The following is a 19,136-nucleotide window of genomic DNA, read 5'->3' on the forward strand; positions in this document are numbered from 1 at the left end:
AAAAGAGGACTGGTCATCATTATCATCTTTGTATGTGTCTGACTACAATGTGTGAGTGATTTACTACGAAGACGATAGTGATCTGGGGTGGATCTCAGAAGAGACAGGGCTCCTGCATGTTTAATTGTTCAGAGGAACAGAGCCTCATCACAATTATAGAGCATTCAGGAAGCCTCCAAACTCATTTAGCTCTCCTCATCTGGGAAAAGGAATCCACTAAACACAAATTCCTCTTCTGCCGCCTGCGGCAAAAAGCCTTCTCTTTCCTTTTCTTTTTTTAAAAAAGATTAATAAGATACGAGATTTAAGAATATCCACAAGACACAGTTAAAATTGTTGAAAAAAAATCTACAATTTTCATAATGTACAAAGAGGTGTAAAGGGAAGATAAAACCCTGACAATGCCTTCACTGTCCATTTTACTACATTACTTAAACCTCAAGTCCTCACTGAAAAAGCAGAAAGCTTTTATGTGCTGCAAAAAACACACTTTCCTGACTTCCTATTATCTGCTACTCTGTGGTAACCCTAAAAGAATGCCTAATTCACTAATATGCATGGTTTAGTTGTATAAATAATCAGGTTAGTTGTGCAATTAGGGTCCCCTTCATGTTTCTGTTTCATACAAACAGAAACACTTTTCTGTCATATTGAATAAAAAGCACAAATAAGCTCATCATCTGCACCAACTTTTAATGTCATAACATGATATGGTAAAACAGAATGTTGAGACCGGAATAGCTATGGTGCTGTGAGTAGACTGCCCATATGAGATATTCTTTTAAATTTTATTATCTTTTATGATACTGAGAATATTACTGTTGTGATGGATGACCTTAGGCACCAACTGTGAGTGCTTTTTGACCACATGCATTCTGCTTTGTGGTTCTCAGAGTTAAAGTGTAACCAGACTGCTTTTAACTACGGATCCCAGAATTAAAGTTCCTAGAAACTTCTATTTTACTAATTTACTACGTGTGCCAGAACCATGGAGTTCATGTAAATTTTGCATACAGGCGCTGAGAGCTTCGCTTCTCATCCGGTAAGAGTGTTAACTGACCTTCTGTTCAACCACCAAGTATTAGATGTTTGTACTAAACCTGTAATCTATGCATTTTGACGTATTTACACTTAATAAATTATAAAAGGTGTAACTGGAACAAATAAATTAAGTCTTACACAGACGTCCTTGTTTAGGTGTTTGGAAAAAGAGCGAAAAACAGAACTCAGGAAGGATTTACTAGCCGATCTTCTAAAGCTGCAATTTCTGATCACATCCCAGCCGTTAATCTCTGAAATGCATTGAATAAGTCTTAGTTCAGGGAAGTGCACAACAATAATACACATATTTTATTAACTAAATGTTTAATGATGTGTCCAAAAGGAGCATGAACCACTGCATCTACAATGCTTCTGCTTCTTTCAAAATGAAAGTGAGTAAGTAATGTGAATTTGTTCTCATATTCACATTCAAATAAACAAAAAAAATAAAACTACTCTGGTTCCTACTCTGGCACCTGGATAATGTTCCTACTGTGGCAAATGCACCCCTTCTCTTTCTATTGTTTACACACTTTCAAAGGGCCACATCTTAGTATTTAAAGCATTCCACAGTGAAGCTTTCATTAGGGTCATTAGGGCAAATAAATATTTGAAATAAAGCAAGCAACCTTTTCCTTTACTCTTGACAATGTACATTTCTAATACATGACTATACGTTTTAAAATGTTATATGCACTCACTGATACGTACTGTGAATATTTTACTGTATGTCACACAAATAAACCATGTTATTTCTGAATATTCTCTTACACTGATGGTAAAAGCTGTTATGGTTTGGCTTTAGCTGAGAGATAAATTAAGGGAACGTCTCCAACATACTCCTGTAGAGGGCATTGTAACGCATGAGAGGAACAGTGACCCTGCAATGTGCCATGTGAAGACACTGAAGAAAAAAAGAAAAACAGACAGGGCACAACTGTCACCACAATGCGAGCCTCGCCCCTGTGTAATCACATCACCCTGATGACTGCTCTTTAGTCATCATGGTCACATGAGACAAGGGAAAAAGACGTGACATAATTTCCTCCATTTGAGCACAACTGTTCCACATCTGACAGCCATCCAGACAGATTTCCAGCCCCTGCTGTGGAGATTGTAAACAGGCCGTTCAGCTTGTGCTGCTAACTGAAACAAGATGTGGGGGCCTGGGCCAAGTCTGTGGTCAACCTGGGGCCTTGTGATTGCACTGGACTCGGAACAGGTCTCGGTCCCTTGCTGAATGTCTGCCTAAACCATAACACCTGTTCTGAGATCAGAGAAGGAGCACAGAAAAGGATCTGGATGTGGAAGGCGGATTGTGCCAAGCCTGAGTGCTGAGCTGACAACTCAGGTTGCATAATGGTGCCTAATTTAACACTGGCTTTAGTGAGAGGTTGGTCTCACAGGAAATTGGGAGTAAATCACAAATGGCATTCTCTTTGTGTTTTCACAATGAGCTCTTTCAGAAAGATGTCCCTCTGAAGGAGCCATGAGCTGCTTACCGGTATTAAGGTTCAGTAAGGTTTAAGAAGTTACAATTCCTAAACCTAAAAACAAACAAGATTTTTCTCTGGCAAAATGGAGCCTCCCTCACCGGCTGCCTGAAAGAAATCTGTTATGATTTGAAGTACACTTATGACAGATTTTATTAACTGGAAGTATTTCTGATCTGGTCTAGAAAAACACTGACAGCAGTCACAAGAAAAATCAAGTTCTATGTACATGTACATTTGCCTCTTCTTCCAATCAAAAAACATAGCCAGTGGTGTCCAGTTAATGGCAAATGCTCCAAATATTATTAAGGTAAAGCTGTTTTAGAACTACAGTTAGTCCATTAGGTAGGCCACTGCAGGCTCACTACAAAGCAGACAGCTTCTGATATTAAGCAGCTAATATAATTTTATTACACTTGTGGTACTCTGTAAAGATCAGAGCAGTAAAAGGGATAATATGCCCTTGAAAAACCACTAAATATAAACAGTATGTATTACAGAAGTTATTAGAAATATTCTAATAATTTTTTTGTGATTATTTAAACAGTAGCATGAATAATTGTTACACAACAATAACTAATTTTGTTTTAAATGTATCATGATATTGTGCGATTGTAGTCAATTTAATCACATACCTACCCATGCCTACACAGAAGTAAGCCTGTTCGATCTAATTCATCTCAAACCAAATCTTTTGTAAATGACCACTTAGGAGTGCTCCTTTATCTGGAGCCCTGGTCTCAGTCATCGGTTCGATCAGCATCATTTAGCACATAAACATGCTGCTGGTGACAGGTATCAGAGCCGCCTCCCTAATCATACACACACCCCACCGCTGTGGCTTGTCCTCATCCATCTCCCACTCCTCAGAGGCAGCGCAGCCTCCCAATCAGTATGGATAATACCCTGTGGACCAACTACCAGCGTCTACATAAGACGGAGAAATGCTGGAGCTAAAAAGAAAAGACAGCTCAGGCACATTTAGCATTGGTGTGTTGACACTAATGGACACGGCGGCTACACCCTCATGTTTGAGAATAAGGATATTATGCAAACACCCGGCCATCCCTTGGCTTTCCTCCTGAAAGCATAAGGTGGCAGGGGAACAATTGGTTTCATGGCTGCTGTGGGGTATCATTTGGTAAGGTCTCGCCGTCTCTGCCTCGATTCTCTGAGCGGAAGCTGGTGGAGTTTTAGAGGAAGGGGTATTATCTCAGACTCTTGCCAGCCCACTGCACTCTTTGGGATAATGTTCTTATTGGGCGTGATCCTCAGACTGCAGAAGTCATGCTGTCTTTACTCAGAAAAAGCAAAGGGGGGTTGGCTGGAGATGTGTGCCTGGCTTCCTCCCAACAGTTTTTTAAAAAAGGAAAAAAAGTTGTCATGCAGTTATAGTTGATTAAAGCCATATTTCCTCAGGGAATTAAAATAAAGGAAACACAAATGAGGATCATTTTTGCTATGTATGTTCTAAGTAATATGAAAAATATTAAACATTTTCATGTTATACTATGGAAATGTATCTAAGAAAAAAAAGCTTTAAATTAAAATGTTCACTTCAAAGGCAGTAAAACATTGTTTCCAGTAAGTGCTGTCAGTAATAGTGTGTTATTCTCAATGTTTTAATATATTTTTTAACTTTTATTTCAGGACTGCAATGGCGATTTTGGACATAAATTTGTGCTGCCATTTTTTTTTTCTTACTCACTGAAAGTACTGAAGGCTCAGAGAAACCAACAGGGCTATTAAGGCCATTGACTTTGCTTGTTCTCCCAAATAAAGAATCAGAATCATGACCTCAGTGTTTAACCATGTCTCTTTCCTCCCCACATCTAGTAACAGAGCAACTGCTGTCATGAACAATACCTTTGTGTTTAGTAATTCTTGGATAGGTTGATTGATAAGGCTGTAACTGCCTAATTCTACATGCTGGCTTTGATTTGCTTTGGTTTTCATAGAAAACCCTCCTGCCTTCTATGATTCTGAGTTTATCTGTGGCTCTTTACTGGATGGAGCCCATGATGTAACTACTGCTGCCAATAATATGTTTTCTTTCTGTCTGTCTTTTTTTCCGTCCTAGGAAGCAGTTCTGTCTCAGTGCTTCTGTGTTTGGATGTATGTATTTCCTGGACAAACCTTACTTTAACTTTGGACACACTTAATCTGAATTGGTTTTAATGTAACTAGATATAGTTCAACGATATAGATTAATCTTATAAAGAGACTTGACAGGACATTTGCTATAAAGTAATAAATAATATACAATTCAAATCTTTGCTGAATATTTTATGATAAAACATAAGTGAATCAGCAGAGGCTTAAGTAGAATGTAACTGGATTCATTTGCTTATTTCCTGAAGACGCTACACCTCTCATTCAAAAAGCTTCTTCAAGAAACATAATATGTCCCTGATGACTTGATGATTGAGAATCTACACCAGCTGTTTAGTTCTTGTTATGCAAAACCCACTTAGATTACAAAAGCTACAGCATTTTATCCATTCATTTCACTGCAAACTTTGAAGAAAACTTTTCTCTTGTAACTATAAGGTACGTCAATATTTGACTTAAACTCTGGTGGGGTATTTAGATAAATCCATGGTATACATAGCTTCACAAGTTCAATAACTGCACGGATATAAAGAAAAGACGAGCAAACCTCAGCAGACTCACACAGATTCTCTTTATGTTCTCATAATTAAATGCAGCTATGCGTTAGCACCACCCCTGCAGCTTTACATCAGAGAATCTTTTGAAGAATAACTAAACAATCTACAAGGCTTCAGGTGACAGCTCAGCACACTGGCAGCCCCTCTGCATCTGATAAGGTCTGTCTCGTTGCCCACAGCTCACTATCATATGGATCAATTTCAATCTGGAGATGTGATATAGAGAGTTGACAATACCGCCCCGAAGCTGTAAACAGACAATGTCATGTCTGAAAAGCAACTGATGAGGAATATCTCAGCTCAAAATGTGCATTGATTTCATTCTCTCCAAAAATCTGAGGTGTTGATTTTGTCAGCAGTGGAACTCATTATTAATAAATACAGTAAACAACAGTCCGCTTTGGAAATCATGGTAATATTCCTAATGCTAACATTTGAGTAAAAGCTATTACATTTCAGCCAATTTTCTTCTGTGTAGTTTCTCTACACTAATCTACACGACAGGAGTGAAATTTCATAGGAAAATGTGCTCTTTATTAACCAGCAGACAGTCTGGTGTTGCTTGCCAGACAGAGGTGATTGTGTTATCAGTGAGGCCGGCTGTGTGACTCTCCGCTGGGCTCCCGCGGTTTTAGGATTGTCCCTTACCTCTTCTCTACCCCAAGCGCCCCTTCTCCTCTGCACTCTAATTGCCTCTATTACTGTATCTGCAGTCAGATAAAATGCTAATTTCACAGCACATTAATTTCTCCGGGCTGAACAATAAGCAACACAAAGCCCAAGCTGCCTTGTCTTTGCCTGGGCAAGCACGTCTGCGACGCTGGGCTCCTTCCCAGCGGTGGAGGAGTGAGAGCACCATTATGCACAGGTCAATGAAATGAAGGAAAAATTCATCGATTCTACATTTGAAAAGAAAACACAGGAGAAGGGCTGGAGCAGGGTGATTTATCAGTCTGAGACGGAGTCTGGCAGTCAGGCCCGAAAAAAGCAGGGGATAATCCTCCATCCTCATTGGCCTGCTTCAGCCGGGCCATGATACAGTAACATCTGTCAATGAATACATACAGCCTTCCTACCTATGCCTTTGCTATATGCGGGTATTTTGGAAATTAGGCCAGAAATTATTCCTATAACCTCATGAAAACAAAATGAAAGTTTATACATAAAAAAAAAATGTCTCAAATTCCATTCAATTAGAATGGAGCTAATTTCCTAATTTTATCACCATCATTCTCCCCTCCTGGAGTTCATCGATCATCCCTGCTTCTCTTGTACTGATGCACCCGTCTGTGTACATCAACCTAATGTTCTCATATTATATGCATGGCTTGATTCCTCCCTGCAGCATCCCCAACCGGCTCTGGATTAGCACGTCCACACCCCACTTCACAAATCAAAATCTAATTGCTCCCATCCTCTAATGGCTACACAACACACTTCATTTATTTAACCACCATTTATAAGCCATTATCAAATTCTGTTTAATTCTATTCAGCCCCTCTGGGATGTGTGCAGACCAGTGACAGGGAGTGCAAATCTATAGACAAAAACAGCATCACCTAAACACATGATATTACATATTGTCATTTTACAAGAAAACTTCAAAGCATTCATTGACATTTTATTTGTTAGACTAATAAAAACATATTTGCATAGAAATAGGGTCGTAAGTTATTCGCTATCTATTGCAATAATATTGGTAAATATTGTGATGATGATGTTAAGTGTTACATATGCCGATTATCTTCTGTCCTGTTTTTCTAATCTGTACTTTCCCCTCTGTGTGACCTTTAGCATGTTTGACAATGTCATATGGGTATAGTGTAAATTTTTGCTACTGTGAGACTCTGTTCTACTAGTTAGTGTGAGTAATGCATCTTCAAAACTCATAGAATTTACAGGCTAACAGTTATTGCACATCAAACAGTTCCTTGCAAACTGAATACTGCACAAACTTGTGGTGACAATATATTTACAATATATTGGGAAGCCCTAATCTGAGCAATTCCATTGCAACTCTGGCTGTATGTTAAGGACTGTTGTCCTGTTGGAAGATATAGTTTTGCTGGAATATCAGGTCTCTTGTAGATTAAAGCTCCATCCATCTTCTAATCAACTCTAACCAGTTTGAGGAAAACAGGATTTCTTAAGGCTTTCTTACAACTCTGGCTTTAGTTTCACAATTATATCGTGAAAGTCAGATTTTTGGGTGGTACAACTAATAGTTGTCCTATTTACAGATTTCGTTTTGAAGTTTTGCAGTTCTTCCAGGGTTATACTGCTTCTCTCATTAATGTTGTGAATACCAAACAGGCCAGTTTAGGTGGTTGGCCATGTCTGGTTAGGTTTGTAGTCGTGCCGTGTTCTTTCTTTTTTTACTTTTTATCTTCAGATGAATTACTGAACAGTGCTTCGTGTCGTATAGAAGGCTTGGGATATATCTCATAGCTTAACTTTGCTTTCTACTTCTTCACAACTTTCCCACTGTTTAGTCATGACTGGACAACTCCAAGATTGCTGTCTTAATGTACAAAAGTTAACAGAAAATTAGAAATAACTTTCTAAGGGTAAAATGTAAGTTTGGTGGACTTTCACAACCTGTCTCTCATGACATTTTGTGACAGCCACTGCAAAACAGGCTCACACCCCTTTCTCATCACAGAATGCAGACATGTAGACAAGAGAAAAACAGGTGAAAGATGCAACCAAAATAAACTTGTGTAAAGCTGTTTTTTTTTCTTCCCACAGCAGAAGATGTGCACAGCGGGAGCCAAACTCCGGGCAGTCAGTCAAACGACACTGCTTCACTTCTCTAGGCACTCAAATGATCGTATCCATGTCTGTGTCTAGTACCTTAAGTTATGCAATTGAAGACGAAAATAACCTCAATGTTTGTTTTGACAGTGTCTTACCAAATCTACATGTTTTACTCTGTATGATATGGTCACTTTTATCGAGAACAATTCAACTTACCTTATGGTGGTGTAACTTTATTTTCAAGGAGTGTGCAAATAATCTGCCTAATTTAGCTGAAAATTGGACTGCATTTTTTTATTTTATTTTACAAATAAATGAATAGCATGGTTTGACAGATTTTTCTTTTAAAACTAATAAGGATAAAATAGGAATACTTAAACCAACCTGTTAAGTACACATAGGCCGATTATCAATTATTCATATATATAAAAAAATAAATAAAAAATAAAAAACATATTTTCAAAACTGTGTCTATGTATCACATCAAATAACACAAATTTTTTTTCTTTCCTGTGTTAAATGAAGACATTTCATTGTTAACTTCAGGATGTCATAAAGTGACAATCTCATACCATACCTATGAGCAAAGTAGTAATTTATTGCTGCATCACTAACACCTAGATGTAAACAACACTGTAAAGAACCCAAGAGAGTCTTTAAAACCTTGAAGAATTAAGGTCAAAATCAGTTACTGCGAAATAAAATCCAGCTTTGGTGTTTGGAATTAAAAGCAACAGTTTGTAATACCTTGTTACTATTATCATCATGCTTCTTATGCAATAAGAATCACTGAGTGTCTAGAGTAAACCTGCAGTGTTTTAAGTACAAACAGTCTTTCTTAACCATTAGAAAACATTCACTGGAATGGAACTAAATGTGTATTAAAGTTCAGTCAGGTAGTAAAAGCATTGAGTGCAGCAAGCCCTGTTACGTCATACCCTGTAGCCTTATTTAACCCCGTTTCTGAGGGCAGCTCTGACCAAGCCTGTGTTGTTCCTCATGTTTCCATTCAAACACTCCAAGTGCTGAGGAAGTGTTGACAGACTGAGCACGCCCGCACTGGCTGGCTGGCAGGGGACTGGGTGGGGTGGAGAATCTGTTATGGGGAAGAGGAATTAGTAGGTTGAGGCCAAAGGCTGCATGAGGCACAATTCCTGTTCACTCTACATTACCTCTCGGATCAAGCAACCTTAAAGCTGACGGCCCAAAAATTACAAAACCTATAGGTCACAAGTAGTGGACTATGAACTGCTTGGTGTTTTAGAGTGATGGAGGTGGGATGCCATTATGCCTTCTTCCCCTCCCCTAATTAAACCATTACTGCAGGGTGTGCAGACTTGGAGGGGATTACATAATGCACTCCAACGTTGTAGAATGGGCCAGTCCCAGTGGACAGCAGGCACTGAGAGGAGAAATAGGAGAGGAAAGAGGCATTTGAGATTAAGTCTCTTTCATCTTCAACCAGACTCATATTTCCTTAAGTTAAGTAGTAGATGGAGACTATACGATTACTCTTTCCCTCTCCGTCTCCCTCTTTTCATTCTTTCTTTTACACACTTTCCTCATGTGTACACATATTCGTGGTTTTTCTCCTTGTTTTTTTTCTTCTTTTCTCCTTCAGTGGAGGACTCAGAGTGTGCATTCGAAGGCAATGTGAAGAACTCATGCTCTCAATCCCCAGTGCTAAATAAAGGAATTTCTAAGAATCGCAGCTCAGAAAGAAGATACTTAGCTATGTGCACTCCCATTTTACAGAGGAATCAAAGATAGTGGATGGGCTAGAGTTCTCACTGCTTAGCAGATGCTTCAGTTTGGTGTGAAATTTCTCAGATATTACAAGGCATGTTGCAGTGTTGCATAGACAAAGATAATTTTTTTCTACCTTATAAATTAAATTCATGAGGAAGTAAAACACAATGATAGAAATACACAAACATTTCTGTCACTCTGGGCTGGTGACCAGGCTGGCAATTTTTAGCTTGCTTAGCCATGACCAGAAACACAAAACGTTAAAGAGTCATTTGTAAATATAACTATGACAAAGCTTTATAAAAAATGGAGTGTAGAAATCTGCCACAAAATTCTAATTGGTACATATTTATGGATACGCATAATTTACATATATGTAAGGGGAAATTATTTAATGATGTTGAAAACAAAGTCTCAAACAAGACCTAGAAAAATGTTGCTACTAGTGGTACAGACATGCTCCTATTTCAGAAGGTATGTTCCTAATTTGCACAGCACAAATTACACAGTTTGCCAAGCATTTTCCATTCTTGTGTCACACAAAACATGGCATGAGTCACAGAGGTTGTTATCCTTAAGACAGGGCTTTTGCAAGTACATGGAAGATTTCTTTGCACTGCGAGACATCTTCTTTTATGCACTTGTAAACAGTGAGACACAATCTGACAGGAACTCATAAAACAAACAGAAATGCTCTGACAGGTCACACGTGCACAGATTGATAGATGTGTTATTCTAATTCTCACATGTGATGGAACTGTTTCAGCCAAATGCACGATGCGGGAGAGTAAATCATTGTGATTGCTCACAAACAGCTGGATTCAGCCGAGATACGCTCAGGTTGGGAAGCTATCACTCAAGCCCAGAGAATTAGAGCACTCGAATCCGCCCTCTCCATGTCAAGTGGATGGGGGATATGATGACATGAAAAATCTCTATGCTCTGGCTACAATCATACAAGCCTTCCGATGATTAAAGCATTGCGGCAATCAGGAAAATTCCTGCCAAGGTGTTTTGGGGAGAAAAGGAGCGATTACCACCAGGGCAGGGCCTTCTCCACTCGGTGGTGTTTGCTGAAATAAATCTTGCATCTCCAGTGATGCCAGACAGAAGACGCTGTCTCTGCCAGCTGTCTGCCATGCCGCTCTGCTTCATCCTACCCGCTGCTTTCTGCCATGACTGCTGTCCGACGCTCAGCACTCAGCCTCTTGTTTTCATAACAGTTCCGGCACGGACGGCTGGCACAGCTGTTCCGCGAGTCCCCACGGCCTTTTAAAAAAGGCAATAAATCAATCTAGGCACTCAATACAGGCGGGAAATTGACCAATTAGAGTGGCCCAAGATGCTTATGTTCAGGCGGACGATTTTACAAATTGGCTATCTATTTATACCAACACAGGCACTCCGCAAGAAAAACTCACTGGCTGCATTCAGAGCATTTTTTTTCTCAAGCAATACACACCACAATGTAAAATTCTGAGGCCCTGCTGCTTAATCACTCATTCAAAACAGTGTTTGCATAACTACTATGTTCTTTTAACTCCCACTGTTTCTGTTAACAGCTCAAAGAAAAGAAGTGATCAAGCATCAACAGTGTAATTATGGGCCAGAGAGGCTGAGCCGGCACTAACTGTTGTACCTTTTACATACAGTCTGTTATTTAACACTGGATTCAATGGCAGCTGCTAAAGACTTACGGTAAAACATTTGAAATAATGGTGCACCTTCATCAGATAGTCTTCTGAGTTCCCTGGCTGAACTTGTTCAAGCATCTACAAGTAGAGTAGGTACATTGGTAGATTTTCATCGTCTTTTTAGGCAAAAAAAATACTTAAAACATCAGACTTTTGTAACCAATCTTCTGATAATTTAGAACATAATTTTCCCAAAAAATGTTTGGACTATTGAAAGAATCTTTTTTTACCCCTCCAGGGGGTCTTTTGTGGGCTCTAGTGTCCCTTATATGACAGTGGGCTGACAGGAAACGGGGAAGGAGAGGGGGGAAGACATGCGGCAAATATCGTCGGGTCCGGGAGTCGAACCCGCGACGGCCGCGTCGAGGACTCAAGGCCTCCAAATATGGGTCGCGCTAACCACTACGCCACCACGGCACGCCCCATTGAAAACATCTTTTTGTTAAAATTAATCAGCACCACTTTGATCATGCTAAATAAATTTGGTGTGGAAAATTAGAAACTGTTGAAGAAGAAGAGGGAAACGTAGAGACTTTTATCAGAATGACGACTCTGCCCCCCCCCCAAAAAAAACTTAATTCGACAATCAAATTCTGTTTCATGATGGCAGAGTTTCATTAAAGAAATGGACATTCAATAAACCACTCTTGTTCGATATAAAAAAAAACATACCAGCCAATCAGGTATCACAAAAAACATTTAATGGAAATCAGATTTCTGAAAATGTTCATCAGTCGGAGACATTCAAATGATCAGACAGTAGTCAAACAAGACAGTGATTTTTCTTAAGATGTACCCATTCTTTACACCAAACCCATATTATTACCACATCTTCTTTGCAGTTTGGGTTTTAGCATCATGACACTACAAAACTCATTAAGCTATTAGGTGTTTATTAATGCTTCCAGATTGTTGTACAATGGGGTGGTTAACACAATTATTTAATATTAAAAAAATAATAATTAATCAAAATCTAAGATCCTCCTCCTGGCACTGATTGGTTGTTACTGACAAAGTAACACAAAACGCACATGACCATAGGACCACAGGACAAATGCAGAGGTGCTCAATTGTTTTCACAGATTATACTGTCACAAATAATCTTAACAAACATGTAAAAACTATATTTTTTTATAAGTGTTATATACTGCAGCTTTAATATCACACCTCCATCTTCGAATAAGGAAGTTAGCTTAATGGTGAGCTACAGGCACACTGGGATCTGTTAGCAACCTTCCAGTGTGCTGTAGCACATTATCTGCTTTGGCTAAAAATCATTTATTCAACTCCTTTTCATTGAGCAGACTGAACATTACCCTGAAGGCAGCAATGCATGATTATCAATCTCTGGGTAACAATCAAATAACAGGGCTCTCTGCACCTGCACGGCTGTATCTCCATATGCCACTCTTGTTACAGGTAACAGCCAAAGTAAGCATTAATCCGCACAACCAGCTCATGCAACGCCCAAGCTAAATCATGCACAAGATCCAGAAACAAGCCACAATGGTGGGTTTTGTGGAGCTGCCGGCTAAATGTGGTAAAGCCTAATTAGTGCTAGTATGTAACAGAGTCCACGGACTGTGTTCTGAGGGATGCCACGAGCAAAAGCAGCGGTCCCTTATGTTATGCTAAGTAGAACTCCAGAGCATCATTATCATTCACAGTCTACTTGCCTGCAGACTCATTTATGCTTACATGTCACTTTGCTTCCATATAGTCTAATCAGCTGATTAACACACACGAATGCAGATCTACAGACACAATGAGCACTTTAAAGGTTACTGTCCCTATCGTGAGGGCTCAAAGAAGATCACCCTGCCGCACGGGGTTATGCTAATTAAAATAAACAGGAAATGAAAATTAATAGTAATGCATTGCTTTCTATTCTTCTTTTTAGCAAAGGTAGATTGCTTGTCGCTTTTCATCAAAATAAAGGGACATAAACCCAACTACAAACCCTTTACATATAAATGTCATCACATTAGAACTAATGCATTCGTATTGAGCCCTGTTTACTCTTACACCTCTAAATAAAATCGAGTGGAATGAGTTGCCTCAAGTAGCAATATTTTTAAATAGAGTCCAACTGTGTTTAGCTTAATCACATTATAAACACTGTTGTTTTGTCAAGGTCTCAGAGGGTCACAATAGAAAACATGAGTAGGCAACCGAGGAGCACAACAGACAGGCGCTTAGAAGATGTTGGGTTATAAATGGAACTGTCAGTTGATTAAAAAATTTAACCAAAATAATCATATGCTTACGTTGTAGTTTATTATGATCGGTCATTACGTTTAACTTTGTAAGCTTGAAACGTACATATGCACATTTTTATGAGGGGGGTGTAAAAGTGAGACGGGCCACTGTGACTATCTCTGCTCATCTTTTCACTACTGTTTGCAACTCTGCACTGTTGAACACAGTACAACACCATGTAAAGAGCTTGACACAGGGAAGGCAATGTCGCTCCCTCTTTGTTCATTACATATGGAACTTTCGCAATCAGGCGACAATCACTTGACGTCATCCAGCCAAGCAACTAGCAAAATCTGTGCGTGTGAAATTTTTAGCTTATACACATAGACATGTACACCCCGGCTAGCGATGCAACACAAGAAAGTTGAAAGATATTCAACTTTTGTTGTCGCTGCTGTCACTATCGTGCCCCATGTGCTAGGTTCACTACAAGTGATGAAAAACTTTCACTTAACACGTTTCTTTGCTCCCAGTGTGTCGTGCCCATAAAGTGCTGCTGTGAACTACAGGTAACCCCCGGCTGAGAGAGGCTTTTAGGTCAAAACAGATAATTTGATTAATCTGCATTAAGTCATATCAGTGTGTTAAAAAGATTAATTGCATGTGCTAATGTTAAGAGCCCTGATTATAAAGCAATATCTCATGCTTTGAACAAAGTCGTGGACCCCACAAACATAAAGAAACTCTCAAGCATTACTATTTCCACAAGACATGTGGGGAACAACAAATGTGGGTGGAAGTGCTAAATAAGACCAATATTGCACTTTTTAGCCTTTTAGGCCTTTTCCATGCAAAGCACAACGTGAGATAGTAAATTCACACAATAAACACTACACCTAAAGCCTGATGATAGCATTAGGCTGTGGGAATGCTTTTTTTAAACAGGAAAGGAAAGTTGGTCAGACACAATAAGAAGAGGCATGGAGACACTACAAGGCAGTTCTAAAAACAGCTTGTAAGAGGTTGCAAAAAAACAAAACTGGATGCTCATCTACCAGCAGGACATCAGCATGACACAAGCATCTGTGAGTGGGCTTGAAAATGGATGTTTACAGACCCATTCCATCCATCCATCCATTTTCTGTACACCCTTGTCCCTAGTAGGGTCAGGAGGGGTGCTGGTGCCTAACCCCCCAGGCAAAACCCCCTCCATGCAATTTGGTACAATGGTTTTGCAAAAATATAATGCAAAAGCATTTTTCTATAAATTGAAAAATTTTCACTTCATAAATGAAGTGAAAGGTACGTGATTCACTGAGATTTATATTAGCAAACACTTTTAAAAACCATTTATACTTTCCTTACACTTCACAATTATTTTCAACTTTGTATTGGTTTATGATATGAACTCAGACTAAAAAACACATAAACCGTTGTTTTTGTAAGATAAAATGTGAACAAATTGAAAGGTTTGCTAATTTGCAAACACCATATACCAGTCAATAACTTCAAAGGAAAAAAGTGTACTTTTTAAGCATTTTTTCAACAAAAAGCAAAAGTTCTTGTTACATTTCCAGCTCATATTGAAGCAGCACTACCAGAAATATTTAAATTATATAGCAGGGTTCAAACACTTCCATTTGGATGCTATCAATTACCCTCTTTATTCCTCAATTCCATTCTTTTAAATATTAATATGATTCCATAATGAGGTTGAGTGGTCGGAATCACTCACTGTCCCTCAAGGCAGCTACGCAGTGGACGAGAGCACAGACCTCGCTTGATGAATAAAACCATCCCATTAAGCTACAATTCACCCCTCGCACATGGCTCTGTGGAAGTTTTGTCTTGCTCTTTGTCACAGGGAGCAAAATAAAAGGGACTCAAATTCAGTCTGCAGGTGCCTCTTCTAATAACTACATTCCTCACCTGGTGTCTTAAAGCTGCATGCTGCTAGGCTGGGTATAATAAATTGCAATAGGTTTATGTGTGTGTGCATGGGCACATGTCATGTGCTAGTGTGTGTGTTTTCCTTTCTGTCTGTGGTAATGGTTCTCAGCTGCATGGTATATGTAAAAAAAAAATGAAACAAACAATTATGCAAAGTATATTTCTTATTTCTTCTTTGATGAGCTTAATAAACAGTTTTTCATGCCCACAAATGAACTGCGTGATCAATTCTACGGGGTCACCAGTTTACAGGCAAAGGAGGACCTCTCAATTACTGCCTGATGAGGCCTGAAAAGAGACAGCCCTCGCTGGAGTGCGCAGAATGAGAAATGAGACGCCTAAGATCACTGAAATTGTTACATTTCAAAAAGCAATTTTCTTAAATTGCTGAACAAGTTACTAAAATCAGACATGCAATTAGGATCTGATTTTGGAGAGAGGGAATTAAAGGGAGCAGCTCCACTCTCAGCTCTGTCTGGGGGTACAGGCGACCGTTGCTCATCTTCACAGCGCAGCGTTTATGCGCGGGACCCCATATCATGCAACTCGCACGATCTAATTAGCTCTCAACAAATGGATGAACACTCGTTTTGAAATACAGCTATGTAAAAAAAAAGAAGGCAGGAGATAACTAGGGCTGCTGTTATTGTCGCTTTTATCGACAGTCGCCCCCCCGCCCCCGACTCGTTTTTTGAAAATGAGAATCAGCCGGTCTGAATCATCACTACATAGACAGTCAGCTAATACGCTATGAAATGAACACCACTTTATCACAGGCGAGCAAATGAATCATGCAGCAAACAGAGCTTTTGACAAGAGCTCATATTATTTCACACATAATACTATAATACTAGCTGCTTGATGCTCCTTGTAACAGCGTATTAGGCACTGATCCCTTCTTGGAGCTGCACTGACCTTTCACTGAGCAACTTAATATAACATCCTTCAAACAAATTAAGCAACAGCAGATTTTGCTTCTTGCAAATTCAATAATCACAAGGAACATGTCCAAATAAAATGAGATTACATGCACAAACACACTGCATGAGGGGTATGCACACTTTGTCATACAGGCAGGCAAATTCATTCAGCGACACATGTGCACGCCGACACACACACACAAACACATACGCAGACACAAGAGGAATCCAGTGAACCGTGAAACATCTTCATCCATCTCTGTTCCCATGGCAACAAGTGAAATCATATTCCTTTTACAACTTTGTTCTCTGTTCAAAAATGTAACCATCTGCTAAAAACATATAGTCGCGCAGAAAAGTTATGTGATGAATATTTTAGAGGGCTTTGCTAGCGGCTACAGGCATTATGGTCCCTGGCCAACGTCTTCCTTCCAGGCAGAAAACAGCCACATCCTCCCCCCACTGTGGATGATGCTGAGGGGGACGTTTTATTCAGGAGAGTCCTGGCTGCTCACACTCCTTGTACCACTATATTTTCTATAACAGGAACATAACATAAAAGGACAGTAGATTTATAGCTTAGTTGTCTTTCTTTCCCTCCTTTTTGAGGAAAAATGGTTCTTGCAGTTTCTGTTTTGCTTTAGGTTTTTATTTTCGCTTGCTTTTTTGTTGCTCGTGTTTCAGATATTTTCCTGAAACGACTAAAATTAAAAAAAACAAAATGAAGCATTAATGTGCACATCTCAAAGCGAAAGACTTTTCATATTATTGCACAGTTCTGTAAAACAAAGTAACAGATTCTAAATACTGCAACATATGTGGATGCAATCTTATTTAAAGAATAAAATCTGTGGAAATAATGAAATTATTTTTAAGAATTATTTTAAAATAAGTAAATAAAAATTTAAACGGCACCATGAAATGTAAAAAAAAAGTAGTTGTCCACTGTTTTGTTTGGTTTTAAGTTAATTAATGTGTTCATTGTGAACTTCTTTCAAATACTCTAAATATTAAGAGCCTAATCATCAAGAGCCAACACTAAGCTGTGGATTCCCTGATTGCTTGACCTCAGTATTGTTGTGTGTGTGATGTTTTAAGTCCTAAAGATAATAAAATATTAAGTGTACTTAATGTTACTGTAGTAGAAATATGGTCAACACATTTTTCTTCTAAGAAATGAAAAAAACTGGAATACAGCATAAATGACAAATGTCTGCCCTAAAAGTATGTGCTCATATGGCAGACAGTAAGAATTACCAAAGAAGAAACTAAACACTACGTCAGCCCTGATGTCATGACTTCACTTCTCAAATATCACATCAAAATATTGCTACAGCGTTGCCTGGTTACCTGTCCACAAAGAATACAGGTCCATTTAGATTTCAGTTTGGAAAAGAAGTAGCAGTCCCTCTGATTTTCTTGTTAGTTTCCTTTAAATTTGTCTCTTGAGTTACATTGAGTTTACATTTCTTCTCTTGTTTGGTTGTGTGCTACATAATGGACTCTGGCCTGAGCCAACGATGGATGTACATGACAGGGGCCAAAACAGACTTTGGTCTGGGAATCCAGCTGTGACTGAGATTATCAGTTGCCAGACAGTAAAGCACAATCACACACAGCTGCTTAAACATATGTTAATGCTCGATAATGTGTCACAGAGCTCTCATTTGCCCACATGTCACTATCCACTTAAAGTCACTTTTCAAATTAGACAAGTAAATATTTATATCATTTCATTCCTTTCATTTGTTGTTGGCAAGTGGCTGAATGATGTGAAGCAGCCTGGCTACCTCAGTGGATGAGCAGACAAGCCAACCAGGTAATGCGTCTAGTTTACCTGGTTTGTTATTGTTATGGCTTTTAATGCGTCTATACGTTTCTGCTGAAACAAACTGTAGAAGTTGATTGCAATTAGCTTGTCAGGTTCAGTGACAGAAAGCAAATCCTAACACATGATAAGCTTAAAATATGCAATTAGGATCCAGCTGTTGTGTATTTCAGTTCATTCTAAAGGATTTTTCTTCTTGCTGTTTGTTTTTTAAGATAAGGTATAAGCACCCCCCTTCCCCCCATCAAAACATATATGTAATGCTGGTCCACTTTGGGTTTGTATCTATAATCATCACAATTTATTTTTCCCCAACAAGTCACCTCTTTGTGTTCCTTTTTAAATATAATCAAGTGAATTTACTGCAGCTAAGAACACAAAAAACCCCTTCAGACAAAGCATGGGCCTGTGCTCATTTCAGTCTGGACCAGTGCCAAGAGCTTCTTCACAAGGGTTGAAACCCCATTGTGTAGCAGTGGGTTCACAGTTAGTGCAATACATAACAGGTGGACAGATAAATGAAAAGGAACAAGTGAACAGGTTTATTACCCACAACAGCATCCAATCCATAAAAGTCATCTTTAATAGCCAAGCTGGTCATTTAATAATTTATCCGCAATTAGGCCAGTTTAGAACAGCTGACGCACCCTGTTAAAAAGTTGCCCATTTTGTTTTAGGAAAGCTACATCATACAACAAAGATACATTATTCACTCAATGGTCCGTCTCCTTTGCCTGTCAAGATTAACATTTTACAAAGAGTTAATTATCCACATAAATCTAGATTATAATATATGTACAAGTGTACTAACAGCAACACTTTGCAAAGCATATGCA

General features: G+C 38.9%; 1 protein-coding gene across 2 annotated transcripts in view; it reads right to left on the bottom strand.

Moving 5' to 3' along the window:
• roraa (RAR-related orphan receptor A, paralog a) overlaps window positions 1-19,136 on the bottom strand; it is a 211,532-nt gene that overhangs the window by 103,904 nt on the left and 88,492 nt on the right. The gene's annotated exons all lie outside the window — the stretch shown is intronic.

This window comes from Xiphophorus couchianus, chromosome 2, assembly GCF_001444195.1.
Source record: "Xiphophorus couchianus chromosome 2, X_couchianus-1.0, whole genome shotgun sequence".
Taxonomy (NCBI): Eukaryota; Metazoa; Chordata; class Actinopteri; order Cyprinodontiformes; family Poeciliidae; genus Xiphophorus; species Xiphophorus couchianus.